This window comes from Suricata suricatta, chromosome 2, assembly GCF_006229205.1.
Source record: "Suricata suricatta isolate VVHF042 chromosome 2, meerkat_22Aug2017_6uvM2_HiC, whole genome shotgun sequence".
Lineage (NCBI taxonomy): Eukaryota > Metazoa > Chordata > Mammalia > Carnivora > Herpestidae > Suricata > Suricata suricatta.
The window spans coordinates 6,254,899-6,261,000 of record NC_043701.1 but is presented as its reverse complement, the minus strand read 5'-3'; the positions used below and the strand labels follow the sequence as shown (position 1 = coordinate 6,261,000).

Below are 6,102 nucleotides of genomic sequence, written 5' to 3'. Positions count from 1 at the left end.
GGCCGCTTTATTAGCAAAGGCCAAGGTTGGGGCGTGCACCGAGATCCCTGCAGTCAGAATTGAGAAAGTCCCTTCTGAATATAGCGACAGCTACCATGCCGTAAGCACTCGCCATGCCCAGGAACGGTGGGCTTGCATGGCGTTTGATCCTCAGAGCAACCTTAAAAGGGAAGGTTTGTTATCCCCATTTTATAGGTTCAAGCCCTGAGCTTCAGAACGGATCGCTAGGTGGTCCTAAATCACAAATCGCATTCCAGAGTGTGGAGCGCACGCCGTCCGGGTCCGCCCCGCCCACAACTGCTGCTCTCTGCTGCCCCCTTTCGTTAGCGGAGCCTCGGCGTGCCCACGTGACTGCATCCGTTCATAGAATTCTATTAGGGGACAGTCTTCCAGGCCACTGAGGTGCCGTCGTTGGTTTAGACATCTTTCTACTGTTTGATGTTTGGCTTGCAGCGAACATCTCTGTGCTCCTGGCTTTTTTCCTGTTTTGAAATCTCCCGAAATAGGATCACTGAGTAGGTGCATTTGAGGGATCCGGACAGGGAAAGTCAAATTGTTTTGAAAAGCATAATTTTCTTTAACATTAACAGTGTACATGGCTGTATCAGTTTTACAAATATGCACCATGGGATGAAACCGTTATTTTCCCCTTTAATTTCATTCATACAGAAAATGTGAAAGGCTGGTACAATGAATATCCATTTACGCTTCACCCAGAATTTACCAGTTGTTAATATTTAGCCACAATTGCATTATCTCCCTCTGTGTCCCCGTCTGTCTTTCTCTTTCTCTTCCCATATATATGTAGATATTTTTTCTTTTTCTCTGAACCATTGGTAGGTATATTTCAGACCTCATGGCGTTTCACTCCAAACTATTTCATCATATCCCTCCTAAGGGGAACAATGTCATACTACCACTAACTGTGCCCGGAAACTGAACGTTGATGTAATGACATTATTACACCATGCAGAGTCTATATTCAGAGTCCCCCAATTGTCCCCAGAATGATTTTACAAGTTTTCTTTGTCCAAGATTCAACTAAGAATCATGCATTGTATTTAAAAGCCTCTCTTATGGTTTCCTTAACAATATTTTCTTTCCTCTCACTTACTTTATTGTAAGAATACAGTAAATAATACACATAACCTTCAAAATATTACGTGTTAGGTGGTATGTGACTTTCTGTTGTCAGTAAGGCTTCTGGTCAGCAGTAGGCTGTTGTTAAGTTTTGGGGGAGGCACGTTACATGTGGACTTTGGCTGCACGTGATGTGAGTGCCTTGACCCCCACCTTATTCAGGGTCCTCTGTAATGAATCGGCTGTGGGTGAGGTGAGAGTTTGAGACTTTGTGTACCTTCCAGGTGTCACGGGAGATGGATCTGTACCTTGGGGACACCTTGTGATTAGCGTGCGGCTCAAAGATCCGTGTAAAATGTTGAAATTTTGTACGAAGATATGTAAGTATTTGTAGAGGGAGACAGAGAAGCCACCTGGTGTGCCCACACCACCCCCTTCCCCGTTCGGCAGCACACCTTCCTGTTTACCCTGACTTCGTACTTCGTGGCGCGTTTACTGAACAGACAAGGCTCAGCAATGCCATCGGTGGTTTGGGTGTCTGGGAGTGGGGGGGCCGTGAGGGGAGAGAGGCATCTGCTAGGAATGGTGGTTTCTGACTTGCAAAGCCCTCCTTGGCCTGCTGGCCGAGGGAATGTGGCAGAGGGACATCGGGTCTCCTCCAGGGGCAAAGATGGAGAGCCAGGCAGAAGAACCAGTGAGGAGCCCCAACCCTTCATCCAGGCCTGGCCCCCAGGAAGGGGCTCCCCTAAGGTGCACCCCTCATCCAACCCTGCGGTGGCCCTGGAAGGAGGTGGCCCTGGACCCCTGTTGGAGATCGTGGTGACTTCATTACCCGCCCGCATGTTACCGACTCCGTGCACCATGCAATGCCACTTAGGAGGGGCACTGTCTTCCCTGAGGCCACCTTGCACCTTCCGTCAGCCTTCCTCGGCCACGTGGGGCAAGTTGGGCACGTGCCAGCCTCTGTGCCCAAAGCCAGTCTCAGGGCAGGATGGGAGCCTCACCTCTGTGCACGTTTTATTCAAGTCAGGTAATCTAACGTTTATTCATGGCTGGGAGCAGTGGCCGAGGGGGGACAGCTTTGGGAAGGTGAGGCACCAGGCTTGAAGAGACACATTGTTTCACATTCTACAGAGGAAAGCCTAAGAAAGCCAGCAGTGGACTGCACTGTGTCCCCCCAAATTCACATGTTAGAGAAAGCCCTAGTCCCTAGAGCGACTGTACTTGGAATAAGTAATTAGGGCCACAGGAGGTCACGAGGGTGGGGTCCTGGTCCAATGGGATTAGCGCCATTATATTAAAAAAACAAAAAAAGAGGCACCAGAAAGCTCGCTCTCTCCTCATGTGAGAACACGGCAAAAACGCAAGCCAGCAAGAGAGGCCTCATGGGAACTGGGTCACCGGCACCTTGATCTTGGATGCCCAGTGTCCCAAAACTGTGAGAAATACATGGCCACTGTTTGAGCCCAGCCTGCGGTATCTTGGAAGGCAGCCTAAGATGATGAAGAGGCTAGAAAACACGATGAAGGTCTCACTGGCCATTCCCCAAATAGGCGATGGTAGCTAAGCGCTAACCAAGTAAGAGCTGATGTGACACAGGGGACGTGTGCCAGGGAGGCCTCTGTGTGCGTTGATTCACTTAAAGCTCTCAGGACGGTCTAGGGGCTGGGGGCCTTGGCACTGGTGGTCTCTCTATTCTGCAGATGGAGACAGGGTGGCCGGACCAGTATGTGGCGGAGCCCGGGTGTAGACAGGTTTGGAGTTGAGAGATCCGACATGCCGACCTCCCCCCGCCTCTGCTTACTGAGGCAGCTTGTTCAGTATCTCTGGGTCTGGGTTTCGTCTTCTTTAAAAAAAATTTTTTTTAACATTTATTTATTTTTGAGAGACAGAGAGAGACAGTGTGATCATGGGATGGGCAGAGAGAGAGGGAGACACAGAATCTGCAGCAGGCTCCAGGCTCTGAGCTGTCAGCACAGAACCAGACGCGGGACTCGAACCCACGGACCGTGAGATCATGACCTGAGCTGAAGTCCGAAGCTTAACCGACCGAGCCCCTCCGGGCTTCCCTGGGTTTCCTCTTCTGTCAGAGCAGCGGCAGGTCCCCCCAGACTCTGCTGCACGTTACAGAGTGACATGCGGCATCCAGCATGGGCTGAGTGCCCAGTGACTGGTGCGTGTTCCCGTTTAGAAGGGGCCGCCTCTGGCTCCCACTTTCTTATCCACCTTGAAACCAGAAAAGGGACATTTTAGACAAATTAACAGGAATCCCTCTGTACCGAAAGGTGGGACTCAGTGTTCAAGAGTATCTCAGAGATCAGGGGCACCTGGGCGGCTCAGTCGGTTGAGTGTCCAACTTCAGCTCAGGGCATGATCTCACGGTCCGTGGGTTTGAGCCCCACGTCAGGCTCCGTGCTGACAGCTCAGAACCTGGAACCTGCTTCTGATTCTGTCTCCCCCTCTCTCTGCCCCTCCCCTGCATGTGCTCTGCTTCTCAAAACTAAATAAACATTAGGAGGAAAGAAAGCGGAAGCCCAGATCACAGCAGCTTCTTGCGTACCTGTGCAAGCTACTTTTGAGCTGACTATTTTGGTAGTCTTAACAGACCAGGGCGCCTGTTGTCTATTTCCCCCCTTCGTTTCGGTAGACAAGTTTCGTGTATACACCTCGCAATGGCTCAGCTCCAGTCTCACTTCTTCACCGACAGTAAGAAATATGTTGTAGGTGGTGTTCCCTTCTCAATTCCTGCAGCCTCTGAAATTGCTGACCGTAGTAACATCATCAATAAATTGCTGGAGACCAAAAATGAGTTCCACCAACATGTGGAGTTTGATTTCCTTATCAAGGACCAGTTTCCGCGAACGCCTTTGCTCAGACACACGGAACTGGAAAACATCTCATCAGAAGGGGTTGTGGAGCTTGAGCGTGTGGGGGAGGACACAGCCACAGCGATGCTTGATCCACGGTGACTGGACCAGGTCAGTCGGAGGGGCAGAGGAATGGATCTTGCCTGGTTCTTATGGTAAGACTTCTAGGATCTGGTCCTTGGAAGGAAGGTCAATAATGACCATTGTGGGACACACAGATGTTGTAAAAGATGTGGCCCGGGTGAAAAAAAGACAGTTTGTCTTGCCCGCTATTGAGTGCCTCTGCGGATCAGACTATTCTCTTGTGGGAGAGGTCATGCTGGAAGTTGATAGATAGATGTTGATAGCACAGGAAGTAAATTTTGCAGTGGCTCCCGAGACAAGATGCTAAAGATCTGGTCTACAGTTCCTACAAATGAAGAAGATGAAAGGGAGGAATCCACAAATCGACTGAGAAAGAAACAGAAAACAGAGCAGTTGGGACCAACAAGGACTCCCATAGTGACCCTCTCCGGTCACAGAAAGCAGTTTCATCGGTTCTGTGGTCAGAGGCTGAAGAAATCTGCAGTGCATCTTGGGACCACACAATTAGAGTGTGGGATGTTGAGTCTGGCCGTCCTAAGTCAACCTCGACAGGAAATAGCGTGTTTAATTGTATCTCTTATTCTCCACTTTGTAAACATTTAGCATCTGGAAGCACAGATAGGCATATCAGGCTGTGGGATCAGGCTGTTCTTTGGTGTCACTGTCCCTAACCTCACATACAGGTTGGGTCACATCATTAAAGTGGTCTCCTACCCACAAGCAGCAGCTGATTTTAGATAACCTTGTAAAGCTGTGGGATACAAGAAGTCCTACGGCTCCTCTCTATGACCTGGCTGCTCATGAAGACAAAGTTCTGAGTGTAGACTGGACAGACACAGGGTTACTTCTGAGTGGAGGAGCAGGCAAGAAATTGTATCCCTGCAGATATCACCCGCCACTTCTCATGATGGGGCTTGAAAGTGAATGATCGATTTGACTACAGAGATTGTGTCTATAAGTGAAATTGACAGGGAATTTTCAGATTGCATCAATGACAGTTCAGAGAGCAGCCTCTTAGCATTGATAGTTTCAGCCTTGATAATAGCTATCACTGTCTATTATTTTTTATTTATCATAAAGTAGTTTGCATTAAAATGTAAAACGTGACCTGCCTTCTCAGCTATTGAAACTAAACTGAATTTTTTATTTCCTTTTAGAGGTGTTGGTTTGAATTAAGATTTGCTTTTGAAATGCTGTAAAAGCATATATTACAAATAAAGTAATTGTCCAGATTTTTATTTCTGATGGGGAAACATAAGTTTTCCTTTGTTAGCTGTTTAAGAAAAATATCTTAAGAAAACTAATAAATTCTAATAGAGAAAAAATTAAAAAAATAAATAAACATTAAGAAAAAGAGAGAGTATCTCAGAGATCACTTGTCCAGGGCTCTTGAACCCCACTGCCCCTTGGGATAATGGGGACAGCCCTGTGCAAAGTCCAGCAACCCTGCACCCCGACTCCACGTGCGTTGGAGCTTCAGGACAGGCCCCGGGAGTCGGCGCCTTTCCCCCAGTCTTCTTAGAGGGAGCGAAGTCCTCACCTTTCTGGGGCCTGACGGAAGGGGACGCCCGTCTCTGAGGTCGCGGACTCAAAGCTCTCCCAATGCTATTGCACTTGACACACACATTTAAAGGCAGGTCTGCTGTGGGAATTAGACTTTATGTTGTCACTACTCCCTGAGAGAGAGATGCGGCCTCATCAGAAAGGAACCACAGCGCCAAAGTACTTACAAGGCACGTGAGCTTGAACCTTGGGCTGTGTGACCTGCCTTCACGTGCCCCTTGCACCTCCCCTGGGCACGTTTCTCACGGACAACTTTTCTCCCCAAACCCACCCACTCCTCCTCAGTCCTGCTTCCTTATTCTCTCAGTACCACGGTTCTTCGCTTTGGGCCTCTCCACCTTGGCCGTCCCAGGAAGGAGGAGAGAATATTCTGGAACACGCCTGTAGGAGGCTTTCCCTCTGCTCAGCCACACTCAGGGTGGCACCTATGAGTCAGGGTTTGAGACAAACAACGAAAAGTCCGTGTCCAAAAAAACCAAGCAAAGTGGCCACTTCTGATTCGTCCACC

General features: G+C 49.0%; 1 pseudogene; it reads left to right on the top strand.

Moving 5' to 3' along the window:
• Positions 1-3,603: 3,603 nt before the first annotated feature.
• LOC115304629 lies at positions 3,604-5,245 on the top strand (annotated as a pseudogene).
• Positions 5,246-6,102: the final 857 nt, after the last annotated feature.